This window comes from Melanotaenia boesemani, chromosome 13, assembly GCF_017639745.1.
Source record: "Melanotaenia boesemani isolate fMelBoe1 chromosome 13, fMelBoe1.pri, whole genome shotgun sequence".
Taxonomy (NCBI): Eukaryota; Metazoa; Chordata; class Actinopteri; order Atheriniformes; family Melanotaeniidae; genus Melanotaenia; species Melanotaenia boesemani.
In genome coordinates, this window is record NC_055694.1 from 22,302,208 (window position 1) to 22,321,536 (window position 19,329).

Below are 19,329 nucleotides of genomic sequence, written 5' to 3' on the forward strand. Positions count from 1 at the left end.
TATTTTAAAAAATCATCTCATCCTTACTGGTTTTTTAAGTTAAGCAGCTATTTTACTCCTCAATGTTAAGCTGTTAATAACATTTTTCTATGACTTGACAAACTCAAAACTCGTACTTATTTCTGCTTTACTGCGATTTTCAGACACCAGAGGAAAAGGAGGAAACCTCAGAAGCTAAAAACTTGGAACTTGTTTTTAGGACACTTTTATCACTTATTAAATACAACTGACATATTTTAAAAGTGCTACTACTGTTGTAAATACTGTACTTTTTGCCTTGCCTTAATTAACACTTAATTAACACACTCAACGTCTGGCTAACGTTGGCTCTGAGAGGTGGTGAACGTACAGCCTCGTCGCTTTCTTTCACTTGACAGCTTGTTGATTAGATGGCAGAGGTGTGTTCCTACACAGAAATACTGCCTACAGGAAAAATACAAAAACACTTTCACACTTCAAATATGCACCCAAAGACACTATGTAATTACATCTTGAAAGCCTGTCAGAAAAAATAAATAAATAAAATAAAGAAGGGGGGGCAGTGAGAAGACAGTTTCTTGCATAAGCTGACTTACATAAGATCTGGCTAATAATGCCACCGTTCAGCTTACTGGGAAAAAAAACGAAAAAGTTATACAAGATGTAAGCCAAGATGTAAGCACATTGTAGACAAGCCCTGATTTCAATCTCTCATTCCCTCACATATCTTTAAAGCTTGGAAAAAAACTTGCTGAAAGTGTGGCCTTCCATGTCTCTTACACTTGCGTCTGACCTTGAGCTTTTAACAACTCCTCAAAAATCTGAGGACTAAAGTCTAAATTCTTGACTTTAAAAAATCTCATGATGATAAAGGCACAACAGCCAAATACACACAGACAAAATGTTCTCTTCCTCCAGATTTATATGCCAGCAGTGCTGGAACAGTATGTACCAAGGCTTGATTATAAACCCTGCAGGAGTTCAAGGCAGATTTAAATGAAGAGGAGAGAAGGACATGGGGGGAGGTGAGTGTGTACATGAACTATATCAAGTAAAACTATCCTCAAAGTCCCAAGATTTGACTTAGGAGAGTGCACATCAAAAACAGTCTAATTTCCTCCAATGAAAAACTCACTTACAGCCCCTCAGACTAATGGCCCATCAATATTAAACCAAACCAATGTTCACAACCCATCTGCAAAAAGCAGTTCATTTTCTAGAATATCACAATCACTCTGCAGTTTATCACTCTGGAAATTGATATTGTATAACACCTTCCTTTTATATTGAACTGGCTTACAGACTTACAAAATCCACATCACATCCCATTGCTTGTGTAACAGAATTACACAATACTTCAAGCCTGGTGGTAGTGGAGAGGGAGGAGCTCAACCAATTAAGTCAGGTTGCTTTCATCCAAAGCCACCATGAAACACACACACACACACAGGGTCAAATACACAATGCACTCACAAAAAATGTAAAAAAGCTACCTGTCTGTTAGAGCAAATGTATTTTCTTTGTGACAAAAATATTTTAAGCTTAATCAGTACAGTGTTCCCTGTGTTTAATGTAAATGTTTTGGGGGAGAATTTCTGTTATTAGTAACAGCTCATGACTCAATGATTTTATTTGTGGGTTTGACCATAGACAGATTATTTACTGTTCTTACTATCAATAGTTGAACATATTTACATTTATGAAATTGCAAAATTTTACACCAAGAACATTCAGTCTTCTCAGAAACAAGATAAACTTGTCATCAAAATAGTGAAATGAAGACATGCTTAGCGGTATGTATAGGTCTTTGAGAAGATGTCCTGCATTACAGTTGACAAGAGTTTTGACTCTGTTGGATCCAATGCAATGAATTATACTTAAACACACACACACACAAAACGTCAAGGTATAAACTCGAGGACAACTGTCACTTAAAATGAAAGAATACCAATAAAACTGTGTCTTCTCTTATGTTTTAATGTTATTTCACCGTCCCTCAGTTTATTCATTGGGGCAGTTGTAGCTCAGGGGAAGAGCTGTCGTTCATCAACTGGAAAGTTGGTGGATTGATTCCAGTTTACTTCTCCTGACTCCCAAACTGTCCTTGGGCAAGACACTGAACCCCACGTTGCCTCTCGATAGGCACATTGGGAGGCAACGTGGGATTCTTGAATGTGTGTGTGATTGGATGAATGTGACATGTAGTATAAAGCGCTATGAGTGGTCAACAATTAGTTTAATTGCATGCTGTAATGTTGAAACAAAAAAAAGGTTCATTATTAGTTTGAAATGGGTGTGACAGACATTTATCTTATTTTCTGTCAGTTCTTTTAAGTTCTTTGCTGACTGTGCATAATTTGGATTTCCTACTAACTTTAAAATGACCCAGTTCAGACACATTACCTACTTCTTTTCTAATTTTATCTTTAAGCCTATAAACACTCATCACTTGTACATGTTTATTCAGGATTAGCTTCCATTTAATTCTTTGGCGCAGAGGCCACACTCACAAATTATCTGAATCAGTGAACATTGCTGACCTGCATAAACTCCTGAGCCAATCCAAACTGGGTGTCATATTTAAAGCCCATCCACCAAAAATCAATCAATAAATTATAATATATTTATTTATTTAATTGGGTACAAATGTCTTAGTTACAAAAAATAAACTGCTTTATTTAAAATTTTATTTTTTTTAAATAGAAAAAGGCCTCTTTGTGTGACCCAACAAAAGAACCCTACATTCCCTTTAAGAAGATTTTGGTTTTAAACTAAAAACATTTTTGTATTTCACACTACAGTTCCTTTCCATTTATGATCAGTTTTTCCAGAGTCATGAAGTGAGTCTTTGACTTTTCAGGCCTGAGCCACTGTTATCAGTTATATCCCTAAATCCACATTTCCCCCTGATGTTTTATGCTTACCAAGCATGAAGCGAACAAACAGATGGTCAAAGTCAGAGACACTGACCTATCCTTTCACCTACAGGTGTAATATAATGTACAGCAGGTTGAATGCTACAAACCATTCTCTGTGCATCTGTGTCTTTGGTATTTATAGACTCTACAAGCCGATAACAAGAATGACCAGAGACACAGCAGGGCGAGGTGGCTGCTGAACTGACCCTAGGTCTAATGTGGTCTAGATGTATAAGTACATAAAAATAAAATTAGCCTCATATGCATTTTCATAAATAGAATAAGGGTTTTTAGCAGGACCAGATGCCTGTACAACAAAGCTGGATTTTCTTATTCAGGTAACTTCAGGGTGAACCCTGGGTTTTCTGTAATACAAAGCTGGTTCGCTTCTTACTGGGGTATATTACCATAGTAACTTACGCTGAAAGGCTAAGCTGATTTAGAGCAGGGTATGTTCTTGATAAGAGATTAACAAGTATAAAGGCACCACATCCTGACCAATCAGTTCTCTTGTATAATGGCCTGCCCATATTTAGAAGATCCCTTCGACGTTGGTGGCAGATTATGAGAGGAGCGCCCAGGGGAGAAAGAGTTTTTAGGGACAGATACATCCTTTTGATGAAGAAATAAAGTTTTGTGACTGATCACTTAGATATGGAAGCCAAGACCAACCGTTATCGGCTATTATTCTTTTTTAAATCGTTATCTTGAGATAGTAAATTAAGAAAGTAAATTATCCCGTTGTTACCAGAAAAAGTTGTTTAAAAAAAAAAGAAAAAAAAAAAAAAGGCTATGATAATTAAAGAGTAACACTGACGTCATATCCTCTAGTGGTAAGTTTATGCTGTCCTCACAGAACACAGACGGTAGAGGTCTCAAACCTATCCACCTTGGTACCTGGTTTCATACATGATCAGTTTCGTGGAGGCTAATCCATGGTTTTGTGGGGATGAAAGGGTGGATTGCTAAAATACTCTTGCGGTTTTACTGCAATTCGGCATCCTGGGGACGGCCCCTATGTTACAGCTATTCATTAATATCTCTGCTGTATCGTATGTGAGGTCTAGCATCTGTCCAGAATGCAGCTGGATATCTCAACCAAGCCAAGGTCCTACTCAACATCCAATTGATTAGTAATGTGTTTAACTGAAAACTGCATTCCTCACACACCATAGGCAGATGAACTTAACGTGACACACACATCAAGTTTTTAAACTGTCTCTCTTTTCTTTGTTTTTTTCCTGCAAAAACTGTTCGCTGGAGATTGGGCACAGTGCCGTAATACTACAAGACCTGCTTGTCTTTCGTTCATTTTCTGCTTCAGTCTAAATGTCCAGGTCATTACAAGAAGAAATAAAACTAACTAAACCTTTAGTTGAACTCCCTGCTGTGATGCTTCAGTTATTTCCAAATATGAGCAGTGGAGTTGGGTCAGAATGTTATGACCAGCTTTCATCACTCCCCTTCTTGTTGTTTTACAAGGACTGTAGGTCAAAGCGACACCACAGCTTACATCCCTCACCTACTACTTTAGGATTCAACCAGCTTGAGAAGCAGCAGTTGTTATAATCCTTCTTTTCTTATTCTCTAAGCCTCAATGCAGACATTCATCTAAAGGTTAGAGATCTTAAATAACAAACACACATCCAATTTGCTATTGACAGAGATTGCAGTATATTTATGCCTTCATGTACATATAAAATAGATCATCTTGCTCTGCATTTTGCTTAAAGTCCTTGAAAACAACAGTGATGATGTAGTTTTCTTATCCCACAACAACCACTGCATTTAACAGGAGTAAATTATATCCAGGGACAAAAACACACATTACTATTTGCCTTTTGCTTAATAGCATTTTTAAGTTATAACACAGCTTGCCTAATTTACTGTGTTACCCATGTGCATAAAGGCCAAGTTTCCCTCATCAATCCCTGTGCCGAATTGAGTTCTGCATTTCTATATTAAGATGCCGACTACGCTCATTAGCAGGAGCAACATGGAGGAAAACTTTAAAGATGAGGAAAAAAAAAACATGGTCCCAATGATCGTTTTATAAAATCAAGAATAATCTAAGCCTGAACGGTGTTTAATTTACACAATCACAAAAGAACAAAGGTATATTCAGAAATGAAAGTAGTAGTTTGCTACTTGAAAATGTATAAGGCATAGTCAATCTTAAAGCTATATGATCCCTGAACAGTTTTTTCAGTGACTCCAAAACCTTTAAAAATTAATTTTAGATTGTCTAATGTCAGCAAATGCTGCAACAGTCCCACTCACATCTCCACAAACATAATGAGTCTGCATCCATTCTCAAAACCAGTCAGTACAGGCTCATGCAGACAGACACTGTCTACACTTTATGCAACATCTTTTGTCCTGGTTTTAATGGAGACTGTCAGAAAGGACTATGATTTTTTTTTTTTTTTTTTTTTTTTTAGGAAGAAAAAACAAAAAACAAAAGGATGGTTGCACAAGCTCTGGTTGCATGTGGCTGAAGTCATTCACTGGATACCTGATCCAAGGTCTGATTAAAAGTACAAAGTCTGAGCATCAACTGTCAGCAGGAGACAGAAAATCCTGAAAACCCGAATTTTAGAACTCAGTCCTCCTGCAATGGTGGGTTAACATGATACAGTACGTAACCTGGAACTAAATGCCTGTTCAGAAATATAAACCTCCCAAAAGATGGAAAAACACTGGGAAGGTGAAAGGTGTACTATCTGAACAGTTTTACCAAATCACAGATGAAGATTGCAATTAAATAACTGACTAGAAGAGATGTGGTTCCTAAAGATTAGTGCTGTTGGAGTTATGTTTTGTTGGAGTGGGTAAAAAACATGCTAGATCGTTTCTTTTAAAATAAAATAAAAAAAAAAAAAAAAACATATTTGGAGGTTGAAAAGGATTTTAGGGAAACCAATACCCACGACCAGCATCCAGGAGGCTGCTTTATCTCATTTTACCATTCACTTAATTTGTCATGTTAAAATCACTGCTTAGATCAGCATTTAGTTCTATCGGGACATGTTCAGTTAGATTCAAGAAAAAAGGTGAATAAAAATTGTTTTGCTTGCAATTAAACCAGACTGCCTCACAATGTCAGTTTACCAAATGTTAATGATCTTCACATTTAGGTTGACTTCTGTCCCATTTGCATCAAACATGGTATAATCATATAAGAAAAGCACGTCTTTGAAAAACATTTTTGTTGCACAAGTAAAATTCTTTGTCACATTGCTCCTTATAGCATGGACACAAATTTTCCAAATGCTCAACATCAAAGTCTGTTTAGAAACGTTGGGAACTGCTAAATACATGTGAAAGATAACATAAAACCTGTGTTTTCTGGTTAAACTATGCAAATCTGATATGCTACCAGAGCACATCTTTTCACTTTGAGAGGCTCACAAAAGAATCCGGTTTTACCAGGACAAATATCCTTATTCTGGCCAAATTTTTTGGTTGTTGAGTTACACATGTGGAATATAGTGTGTTTACCTCGTACTTCTGCAAAAACTTCGCAATTATGTCAAGGACAAAGTTTTGTGCATGGATTAACAGGCAACATCTGTGGTCTCCTGAGTCTGTATTATGCAAACTTGCTTATTAAGTCAGTATTCTTACTTGTTTGAGTATTTTTTTAAAGTCTCAGTCAGTGGAGATACACAGTAAATTTTGGGAAAACTCACGTTATATTTTCCTCTTAAAATTGTCCAGATATAGACATACTTTTGTCTATCCAGACCTTAATTTACTGAAGTTTAAATTGCATGGCTCTGATGGTCCCCCCCAGCTAACTCTACCACTGCTCCTTGAAAATCACTCATCACTGGCTCAGCTAGGAGCCTCAAATAAGAGACAGGTCAACTAAAGAGAGCAGTATAATCTGTCTGACCCCCTTTAGCCTCTGAACCCCTCTGTAGGAGCCTAAAGGCTTCATTTCACTCCTTCGGTGTGCAATAAATTACTGAGGCAAACTACAGGGATTCAAGGACAAACTATATATACCAGATTACAGCCTTAAGTTTATGTGGAAAGCATCTCCTTTGACATTTAAACCTCAATTTACATAAGTCTTTACATAATTCACTTCCTTTTTGGTTTACCCTTACAGTCTAACTGCCTTAGGTAACGCCGCCACAAATTAGCCTCTCCATCTCTGAGAGGCCATTTAACCCCGCAGATGTGTCATGCCTGTCAGCTGCTCGCGTGTCCCGCTGGGTTCATCTCTGCCGCGGCCACTGCTAATTCTGACAGCTTGTTTTAAAGTGGAAAACGAGAGAAAAAAAAAGCGCCGTATATTTGTTCGTTTCATAACATGGAAGGAAGCTTTAACAGCAATGCAGATAGGAGGAAGGAAACGGATGTGCACAAGTGCAGCATGCTCCTTTTGTCTGTAACAACACTGACGCTTCGCACCGTCACACCAAGCAGGAAAAAATGGTTTTAACGGAAGAAAACACACGGTATTAGCTGGTGTGTTACTCTCACCTCTCGCGTCTGAATCTGCGCTGAGTCCTTCCAAGTTTTGAAAAAAAACAAAAGAAAAAAGGGACAAACAAAAAAGGGCTTAATTTCGGAAGTGGTAATTAATGAGATGCAGGGTAGGCTGGGCCGCCTTTGACTCATTCCCCGGTTTCTTGTTTGAAGAAGTGGGTCGGTCCTGGTAGCCCCACGCGCTCTGCTTTAAGGCCATTTCGAAAGTTCCGGAAGTGCACGAGCGGCCGAACTGTTGTGGGCTATCTGCCAGAGGATTTTGTAGTTTTTCTTTAGTTCACACGTAAGTTTGAGTTGGGCCTTTAAAGTCAAAAGTGTTAAGCCGGATTTCATAGCTTTAATGAAAAAGTATGTCAATAACAAAAATGAAAGAAAAAGGGAGAAAAACACACTTTGCAACACCTCTGTGTAAAATCTGCCTAAATACTTGCATAAAAATACAAAATCAACCAATCAACAAAAACAATATAGGCTAATGACATTTTCACTGTGGTGATTTTTCTTTCTCCAAATCGACAAGTGTATATATGAAGACGAGGACGAAGAAAGAAGCTGTCAGTCATACATCCCAGAATAGAGGCTGATCATGAGCCGAAGCAGATCATTATAAGTATCTAAACCTGTTTACAGTCATGGCCGTTTCTATGTACATTTGGATATTGTAAATGGCTGAAAACAAAGCTGTTGAATTGATTGTGTTGTAACTTACTCTGAAGGAACAATAATAAAAAAATAAAAGTGAAACATTGGCTGGAAACTGTAAAAAATGGCCATGATTTTGTTTGACGACTGAAATGAATTTTTTGCATGTTGATAATGTGTCTGTTAATTTCTGGAAGAAAGAAACTGAACATGAACTGCAAATGTATTAACTGTCTCTAACACATGCAGTCTGTACATCCAGTTAACTATTTGGTATTTTTCTTTCACTTTTAGAACTTTTTGTTTAAATGTGTTGAATTTATAAATGCTCTTTGTAGACTTTGAAATAAACAAACTTAATACAGAGTTATTAAACTGATCAGCTGGTGGACTGGCGCATATGTTCCTACTAATGGAATTGCACTGTGCACTGTCACTTATTCATATAGTGCCCTCTTTCGACCAAAGCTTTGCATTGCACTGGGTTGTTCAGCTTCAGCAGAAGGTATTGTTTGAAGAGGATGTGTGTTTGCGCATGATATTCATTAATTGATTTAATTAATCCAAATGTATCCAAATCTGATAATAAAAAAGTGTCTAAATACCCATATTTTGTGTAAAAGTGATGATACAACTAAGAAATGATGTTTTTTTCTCATGAGTTTTAACTCTGTAGCAGAACTGCTGGTTATTGCAGTCACTGGTTAAATATAAACATAAATACAATGATCCTCTGATGATGGCATAACAGCAGAAACACATGTGGAGTTTCAGAATCCCTTGGAAGAAATACAAGGAAAGAGAGGAACAGTCTGCTATGATACCTCTGTCTGCTCTTTCAGACAGCAATCAACAGCACCATCACTCTGAAAGGGTAAGAGTAGTCTGACTAACACTCCACATCAGTGCCTGAAATTTCAATTAACAGAAAGCAGTCAGTAGTTTTTTTTTCCACTCTCAGTCCTCATATTTATTTTTGGATTTTGACTTGAGGTTTCAAATTGAGTTTCTTAACATTCAAACCTGGCCCTGCAATAGACTGGACGTCTCTACAGAGTGTACCCTGCCTCTCGCCTGGTAATTGCTGGGATAGGTTTCAGGTTCCCTGCAACCCTGAATTAGAATAAACAGTTTAGAAAATGGATGTGTGAAACATCCACAACCAACAACTGATAACTGAAGACAAATTTAGCTTATAATAAGTGAAACTGTGTTTATCCACCATAAAGTATATCAGATCAAGTGCAGTTTAAAGAAGAAAACATAGATTTACACTTTTGTTTCTTTTGTGTTGTGTGTTTGGTACTCTGTCTTTCCTCTCTCTGATATCTAAGTCATTTTGACTGTCACCATATTCCTGCTTTCTATGTCCTCTGCACCTCGCTGTTAATGCTGCTGTTGATGTTTTCTGCATCTCTGAAGCCACAGGTATCTGTCTGTGCCAAGTTATCGGGAACTGAAGAGCAGAAAATAAAATAAATATCAGAAGAGATTAGATCAGTGTGTTTATGCATCTACAGTATATGTTTGTGTGTGAGACTGATGTTAGATATTTGAGAGACGCCACTGGATCCTCAGGAAATTAGAACAAGTTCTTAAACTCAGCCATCTCCTTTTATTCCACACTGTTGCACACTTTTGTTCTATATTAAGTCAGTTTCAGGAAATCTTTTCATTTAAGATTGCTCTGAAACCTAATAAATGAAACCAGCTGTGCCACATCTGTTGGCTCGCAACCAGACAACAAGATAAACAAAGGAAACAGATAACAGAATAAAACATTTAGTTTGTCTTGCATAAAAAAAGCATCACTGTCCTTTACTGATGGAAATGTGCACTTTTGAAAAATAAATCACATTTGAATTTAAAACAATTGCCAACGTTTCTTTTCATTTAGAGAAATTAATTTTATTGATTTGAGGAATGAAAATTGATACCGTATTTTATTTAAATATAATGTTTTCATTAACCATATATATATATATATATATATATATATATATATATATATATAGATAGATAGATAGATAGATAGATAGATAGATAGATAGATAGATAGATAGATAGATAGATAGATAGAGGTACTTTTTTTTGTTTTAAATCTATGTCTGTTTTGTGTCTTTTCTTTTCTGAATCTGAGTGACTGCATCAGAGTTCCTATTTATATGTGAAAATGCATTAATATATTTCTTGAATCTTGAATCTCCAATAACCACAGCAGCAACAAGACAGATTCCTGTGGTTCCTACTAGTTAATGATGCCTGACAGCTCCAGATGGTGACAGTGAATCACAGTCAAACACAGAAGGTTTGAATTGCAACTTTGTGCTGACCTCTTGTGTGCAGTAGATGGAGCCACTCACCATATAACACAGACATGTTTTGCTCTCAGTCTGCTGATGGTTTCAAGCACACAGTCTGTTCACTGTGGGAAACTGAAATACTTCTTGTTCCACAATGTAATTCATTATAAACAGAGTATACAAAGCTGAGGCTATCACGTTGGCACTGTGGGTTCTCCATGAGCTTTTTAGTGTTGCTCATCACAAAGTGCTATTCTGAAGATTCTTTGTTCAAGTGAATAAACTCAAATGTAATTTTTGGTCACATAAAATCAAGAGGACAACGATTTAACTTCCCAAATGACAGCCAACTTAGCTTTTAAATGAGAGATAAATATTCACAGAGTTTATATCTCAATGCTTGGCTCATCCTTCAAGCATCCCACCAGTCTCTACTCATGAGCTGGGTTCAAGTAGTAAGGTTCTGCACTCTCAAAAGCACCCACGTGTCAGTTTTATTTATTTATGTACTGGACGCAGTGGTTGCATGTTTTTTACTTATATTTTTTGGTATTTTATCTTTGTGGACTACTGCGTTTTTGTTATCTTCTCCAGGGTTTGGGACCTCATAGCCTGCTGCTGTTGTGGTCTTGGTTGATCATGTAAATGACATTAACTGAAATACTTTAATGAAATATCTAAAGTTTCCAACATTAGAATTGAACATCAAGATGAAGGACATCTGTTGGTACTTCCGTCATTTTCTGTTTGTCTTGTAAATAAGAAACATTAATCACCTGTATCAACATATTTTTTAAAAAGTTTAATACGTTTATGTATAATTCATTAAAATAGAGTCCTGCTATATTATAAAATCAGTAGCAGAATGAATAGATACATATGCAGATTTATTTGACAAAGTACCATAGATGTAAAAACTGCAAGTTTTGCTTCTGTTTCATTTAGTTTTTCAGTCTGGGGGATCTGGAGCCATGCTTGTTGACCTATAACATCCTGGGATGCTCATTAGCTGTTGCACCTGTGTCTTTTCTTCCGTAACATGATCTATATTAGCTGAAAAAGACTCAAAGGGGAAATGTTTCAGCTTCAGTTGTTTACATGAATTCTCATCATTGGTATCATTCATTGTTTTCAGGGCCAATGCTTGCTTTTCTTTTTTATTACTCTTCCTCATGTGCATGTGTGTGTATGTGTTTAACTCCCGCAGAGAGGAAATCACGTGTCACCTCGATCACTCACTTCTTAGCTCTGCCATATGTCTTGTTGAGAAACCTTATGGTGAAATTAATACAAGCAGCAAACCAATAAATCTTTAAATCCATTTTCTTTTTACAGCACACAAGAATTCATTGGAGCTTTAGGTTTTCCATAATATACATGTATTACTTGTTAAGTGTAATTAAAATATATATATTTTTTTTCCTGTCTGTAAAGCATTAACTCCCTTGTCAACACAGCATCATGTCTATAGAGTGCACCTTTGCAAAGCTGCTGGTGGATCATGCTGCTCTGGTGTCTGGTGTTGAGTTATTTTGTTCTTTAATTTGTTGTAGACATGATCTATTCTTTTACATTTTGAACCCAGCGCTTAACAGCAGAATGCAAAATGGCTTGCAGATCTGCTGCGTGAAATGTTGCACACACAACTTTATGCACTGACTATATGTTAGGGCGGTTAGTTCTTCTGGCTCCCTGCACCTGTACTAAAATATCAATACTGCTGTATTCAAAACTATAATGTAAAAAAAGTCCTTAATAAATCAGTGACTGAGGCAGAAAGGTAACCTGTAAAAAAACTTCTGATTTCTGGCAATCTTACAAATGTAAAAATTGTTTGAGTTAATGTAATTGACTTAATAATAATAAAATGCTTAATTATAATAATAATAATAAAAAAAAATCTTAATTCCATTTTTTTTTAAAACTCCCACCACCCTCGACTTCTCTTGGGCTAATCTGCAGCAGTGCATGCTGGGCTGCTGCCCAAACAGAATGCTGACAAGGAGAGAATATTTCCCATCATGCACATTATAGTAATTAACTCTACATTCAGAGAATGAAGAAGCTCTTTTGTGAAGTATAGATACTCTGAGAAACATGAGGGCAGAAATCCATGGCTCATCATATTACACTCTTATAGTCTTGCATACAAAACTACAGAGATCAGATGTATAAACTTAATTATTAAGCTCTAAATTAAATATATGATGAATTTCATGTTTAATTTTACATTCAGATGAGTGAAAGGGTTGCTTGATTCCTTCTGTCATGACTTCCAATGCACAGAAAAAGTAGCTAAGAAGAAAGAATGTGAATACAAAGAGGAGTAGCAACCTGCAGCTTCACTTCACAGAGTGAGGTTCTTAACTGCACTGTGCTGTGCATTTATAAAGCAGCCATATTAGAGAGGAGAAACCTCTGTGGTTTAGTGTATAACAGTGTGAACATTTCCTTGTGGCTATAAATGAAAATGATTCAGTTAATCAAATTGTTTACAGGTTGTTAATGGAAAAATGAAAAACAACCAGAACCCTTTACTACTTTTCCCATGAACACAATGTGTTTTGTTCTAAGGCACTCTGGAGCACAAACAAACCTAAATCCACACTTGCTTTCTAATAGCATCATTTGAAACCCAGTGTGTGCTGTGCAAACGGTAAACAACCAATGAAAGATTTACTGGTGGTTCCTGCACTGAGAATTAGAAATGTTTGTTCCTCAAGCAGGTAGTGCAGATTTAACCTCACAAAGAGTGTCTCCATTAGATGACTGGCATATTTTCAAATGCAAAAAAATAAAAAAATAAATAAAGAAAAATTTAGAGCGGATTAAAGACCTCGTCTTCTAAAATTTCATTCTTACAGAGAACGAAGTAGCTGATGTCTTTGCTACTAAAAATGGAACCTAATTTGAGTGAGCTTATCAGTAAGATTACCATCTATACATTTGTTCCCAGCTGCGCTACAACATGCTGAAGATTATGGAGAAGGGTTGTTTGATTAAATAAATGAAATAAATCGAAACAATCTTCTTTTATATTTATATGTAGTGTGTGTGTGTAGTGCATACAGATACATGTTTACAACCATTTGCATATTCCAGTTTTTACAACAGCTGCCTTGTAACAATAAAAAGTAACACTCAGAGAGATGATTTATTGCAGAAGGGAATTCATTTAGCAGCTGCTTGGAAAGTAGGAAAAAATCCAGCCTCATGCTTTAGCTGAAATAGTGTCTTTAACTGCAACGTGAGAGGGACATCGTGCTTTTAGTGCAGCTATCCTGACTTCTTGTTGTTGACAGATGTGGATACCTTCGAAGGAGATAAATGGCATCAACAGTTTCCTGTGTTACTTCTGGACTTGGGCAGTGAAAGTGCTGATTGGGGTCTTCCCCACCCATCAATCATTCAATCATCTAATCACAGATGACCAATGGAGTTTCTCTGCCTTGGGCCACTGTTCAGGGTGAGGTGGAGCGCTGGCACATTGCTCATTTTAATCTCCTTAAGTATTTGATCCCACAATCACGTCAATGAGTCAGTCTGTCAAAGTGATTCATTCCTGTGTTGCACATTTCCTGATCGGCTGTGACTCTTTGCTGGAGCAGGAAACTGTACACTGGCTTAGAGACCGGTTGTTGTTTTTAACAATTCATCAGCCACTTCATGCTAGCAGATTGAAAAAGTGAAGGCTTGGACTCCTGCCATTAAAGTCTGCTGCTGGAGAAATGACAAATGTTGGTGGTTACTGCAAAGCCTCCCAAAGCCAGCTTCTCAGTGACCCTTGCTTTACTGTCGTCAACTTCATAAGTTTTTGTTTAAAAAAACAAAAAACAAATCAGTGATGCAGGTTATCATATTGTGGAGTAAATCAGAGCAAAATTGCATATTGAAAATAAAGTATTACTCTCCCACACATTTAATTAATCCAGCATACTTAGGTGCTCTCATTGCAACTAGACCCAAACCAAATCATCTTTATTTTTAAATAAATAAATAAATACTGTTGTTTTTTTTTTTCATCAGTACCAATAACATGTAGTTTTTAACCTGATTTCTTTCTTTAAGTCTGTGTTTTAGTTTTTGGGTTTTCATTATAATTATTAATCCCATGACCTCCTGTTTAATTATGATAATAGCTTCTCTTTGAATATTTCAGTTGTTTTTGTTTCTTGTGTTTGTTAGTTCTCAGCTGTGTCCTATTTGAACGTCTGCAGGTTCATCTGTTGTGATTACCCTTTAGTGCAGACGATGTAGCATCTATAATGTCCAAGAGGAATCTGACATTTTGATTCATCCTGAGTCCAGGCAGTGATTTCCATGACAAAATCATGCAGTTTTTATAGCTGTGATATCTGAGAGCTTAAAGGAAACAGACATCCAGTAGTAATTTTGTCCGTGTCCCATGTGCACAGCTGTTATGATCTTCTAGGTGGTGGTGGCCTAGTGAGGTGGGCTTGGGTCTGGAGGAGCCCCAGTGTGCTAACAGAGGTGAACCACTCTGGGACCCTGAGCAGGGCTCCAAAACATGGCAGCCCTCTGCTTTCTTGTCTATCTAGAGATGGGTAAAATGTGGGGTTAAGAAAGTAAAAATTATCATTATTTATTGAACAGTTGCCCATCATTACTCCAGAAAGACTCTGCCTTTCTATACACAGTCACGTTACTGACTTGTTGCTAGCAGCAGTAGCCCTCTCTTTTCTAGCCTTTTTAGCTTTCATTTCACCTTTTTAATACATAGTGCTGCTATCAAATTAAACATAAGCTAATATGTTTCAAGAAATAGATAGTAAAATGTCTCATTTTCAACATTGGCTGTGTTTTATTGTTTTCTGTTATGTATAAAATATTGGTTTATGAGATTTGTAAATCACTACAATCAGTTTTTATTTCTGTATATATATATATGTATATATATATTCCGTATATATTCTATAAAAAGAAAGGTCTAGTAAAAGAATAAACACATGAAGAGATGAATCAGTAACTTCTAATAGACCTCAAATTGTCATATTTAAGCAATTTTCCATGACTCTTTTGAAAAATGTGAAATGTTTAAAAGAAAGATGGAAGATGAAATTCGTAGGGACTCCAGCTGATGCATTCTCATTATGTTTCATACTATACCATCTGCATCATAACAGTATATTAGTACATTTATATTTTAAATACAACATAATCATTAAGGTCTGTCACCAAAAAAGTAAAGTAGAAGCAGCAAAAGTGGAAGATGTTGTCACAGGCTGCTTATCCTCTCCCTTTCGTCCTTTATAACAGAAATGTTTGTACAACTGCATGAAAATATGCATTTAAATATAGACTGGACACTGCATTTAGCAGATCTCTTGCCCTGACTGTGCCCTGTTAGGCAAAACAGGGCAAGTTTATTTGTATAGCACAATTCAGTGACAGGGTGACGTCACAACGTGCTTTACAGAGACAGTACATCAGAAAATAAGAAACACATTTACCATTAAAAACTTTTAAACACTTTTAAATAGACTTTAAATATATATATATATATATATATATATATATATATATATATATATATATGTATATATATATTCAAATGCAGCAGAGAACAGGTGGGTCTTTAACCTGGATTTAAATAAACTGAGTGTTTCAGCTGATCTGAGGCTTTCTGGGAGTTTGCTCCAGACATGTGGAGCATGAAAGTGAATGCAGCTTCTCCATGTCTGGTTCTGACTCTGGGAACTGATAAGAGACTGGATCCAGATAACCTGAGGGGTCCGGTAGGTTCATCCTCGGTCACAATATCGCTGAGAAGTTCCAAGATTTAGATTAAAGCTCAGAGTTGATCAAGCTTTTCTGTGCCTTCTCCAAATCCATCCATATACACACCGCTCAGACTTTTGAGATTTTAAAGTCACTGCATCTCACCTCCTCTCCTTCAGGGGTGGGTCTAGAAAATTTTATGTGGGGGCCAGGCAGGGACACAGAACAGGAAAAAGGTGATGTGTGTAGATTTTTATTGACTGTGAAATACTTTGGCCACCTTTGTTTTTTTTTAATATGCTAAATAAAACTGACTTGAACTGACTTAACCAAGTGATGCATGTTCACCTTATTCTGTCTGCTTTCTGCACTTTATTCTATAACAAGAGCTGCTGTAACAAGTGAATTTCTCCACTGTGAGATTAATAAAGTCTAATCTAATCTAATCTATAAAATTTGCAACTTCAAGGAACTGTGGGATGAAGCTTTTCTCCTATTAAGGAGTGCCTTGTGTTTAATAGGTTAAAGGAAGCTTTGAAACTTAACTCTTAGTATTTAGAAAATTTGACCAACTTTGATCACATTTATCTACAATAATTTACATTTAGATACCTCCAGGTAATTTTCAATTCAGTCAGGAACTTTCTTAAGCAAAACCATGTCTTCAACCAAAACACCAAATGCTCACTTTTACCTGTTGGATTATGTGTTATGCCTGCTTTTCACTTTGGGGTACAGGTGTTAAATTCCACTTTGTCACAACATTAGGGCCAGCTGCACTTGTGAATGCAAAACATAAATGATCTGTCAGATGCACATATACACATGTTTTGAAGTTACCAGTATTAACAACTTGTATCATCTTTTATTTGTAATCTCTTACAATTATAATGACTCTGTATAGTTCTGTGCCTAGATGGGCTTCATTCACAGTTTGTTAATGAAAGTAGAGCCACTAGTCTCTTTTCAAGGTCTTAAAAATGATTTATTTTTTCAATTTCCACTCTCTTCAAAGCCTTCTATGACTGAACATTTTCATATACAGTGAGACTTGAATGTCTTATCTGACCAACGACACTAAATAGTTAAATAGTTTGTTCTTTTTGGTACTGCAGTGATGAGCAGTCAGTGCTCTCTGTGTGTATTTTTGTGTCTGGGTAAAATATGTAGAGATATTTTTCTTTGTTTCAAATCTTAAACATGTTTTATTGCAAAACAAAATGAGGCCACAACAGGCAACACAACAAAAACACGTAGTTGGGATCCAAAGCAATTTAATTCTTCCTGCCTAAAAACATTTTAACTATTTTGAAGCCTAAGATTAGACAAACATACAAGTTTGTTATTGTAGTTTTTTCATTTTTGTATTTATTTTTTATAGCAATTCTGGAAAGGGTTTAGGAAAGAAGCTCGCTGAAGGCACAACAAGTTTATTTGTATCGTGCAATTCAAGGGTGATTCAACGTGCTTTACAGAAACATTGAAACATCAGAAACTTTCTGATTCCTGAAACTTTGTGATTTCTAAATTTTGTGGAGACTCCTTACCAAAAAAATTAAAATATGGGTGGAATTTTCCTGGGAGTTTAGATTTCACAGCTTGTTGTGTATGCTAGTGGTTTATGATATATTTTAATTCCTTGATGTACCTTTTCATGTGATGTAAGAAGTGCTAAAAAAACAAAAACTCTGGAGTGCTTTGTGGTGTAAACCTGATGGGAATGTTGAAAATACAATTTGACATGTTTGAAATGGGAACAAGGCAACACCTTTTTACTTGTTAGCCTTGGACATACAAAAGAAAACATTATGACCAAGAGAGAGAGAGAGAGAGAGAGAGACAGAGAGCAAACAGGTAATAGCAGCATAGATGATAAATGGGCAACAACATGAGCTATGAGATTAATTACTTTTTTTTCTTCTTCATTTTCGCAGCACAAGAATCACTTTGTCTCTTATTTCCTGTGCTGACAGAAATAAAAAATACAATAGAATACACATGCAGTTTTGAAGTTAGTTGGCTTCATCTCAAGTCTGGCCTCAGAGGGAGATACTTGGCAGTGAAACAGAGAGTAAAACCTTTTCACAGTGGTGTGGGCTATAGATGCTGCCTGGCATGTTGTGGAATGAATTTATTCCCTATCTTTACTTACTTTTCTAGGGCTCTGCTTTTCTTTTAACATATTTATATAACTGTGATGTATTTGCAATTTGTGTTAGTGTCTTGTCCTTGATGCTGCTCTTAGACTGCAAATATACTTGCTTTTAAGAATGTGTGATTATCATGGCTGCCTCACATATTATGTATTTTGTTTGAAGCGACGTTTGTACACATCCTCAGCAATTATCTGCAACCTCCAATATGCAGGTAACTGCTAGGGACAGTGATGGGACCAATTAGAGTGTTTTTAAGGTTAAAGGATAAATGAAAGTAAAAAAAGACTTAAAGTTTTGAAGACAAATCATGGTTAGTTTAAGGGCCTTACAATCTACAATATGGCTGCTGTCATTGTTTTCTGTCAGGATCTCAATTTTTTTTTTTTAAATATTAACCTACTTTATTGTAGCCATGTTTATAACTTTGTTTACCTCTTACAAATTTGGCAACTTTATCCAATCTGAATTTTTTTATGTGCCCCATAGTGGAATCCTCTGGTAACAAGCATAGTGCACACGCAATATGAACAATTATCTTCACTATGAGGCGGGTTGCAAACGCAAACACATGGTCAAAAAGCAACTATATTCTCAGCATTACTAATGGCAATGCTGGAGAATTTCAAGTGGAATGCACTGTAATGGCTTATGTTTTTAAGATCTATGAGCTGGCCATTGTGAAGAATCGAAACATGACATTTAAATTTATTTTGGTCAGCAAATGATGACGGAATTGTAGCTTTAAAAGGTTTCTATGGGATTTGGGATTAAACAAGATCAGTCTACAAGAGTTAATCTGGGATTGTTGTTTTTTAATATTTTCGCTTTTTATGTACGTAAGTGAGCATAAATTGGCCTTTACTCAGCGCTTTCTCCAGCCAGTAAAAGTCAGTCTGATATTGACTCTTGTCATATGCCCCTTCCTTTCTTTCATTTTCTCTCTTTCTCCAAAAAATGTTTCTTGTGTTTCTATGATGAATCAGCCGGTGCACTGCGAGTGTGTTGATATCCAGTTGCTGGCCTCCTAGAAGCAATAGTGAAGTGCAGTTTCTCAAATGCTGCAAAGCAACATCGGCTGCAGGAATGTCCATA

At 36.4% G+C, this 19,329-nt stretch overlaps 1 protein-coding gene across 2 annotated transcripts in view; it reads right to left on the reverse strand.

Annotated features, from left to right (window-relative positions):
• Positions 1 to 7,526, reverse strand: part of LOC121651426 (helicase ARIP4-like) — a 66,717-nt gene extending 59,191 nt beyond the window's left edge. For both annotated transcript variants that reach the window (XM_042003629.1, XM_042003632.1), the window contains exon 1: positions 7,392 to 7,526. The gene's annotated coding sequence lies outside the window, so the exon portion shown is untranslated. The remainder of the gene's footprint in view (positions 1 to 7,391) is intronic.
• Between the last annotated feature and the right edge of the window lie 11,803 nt (positions 7,527 to 19,329).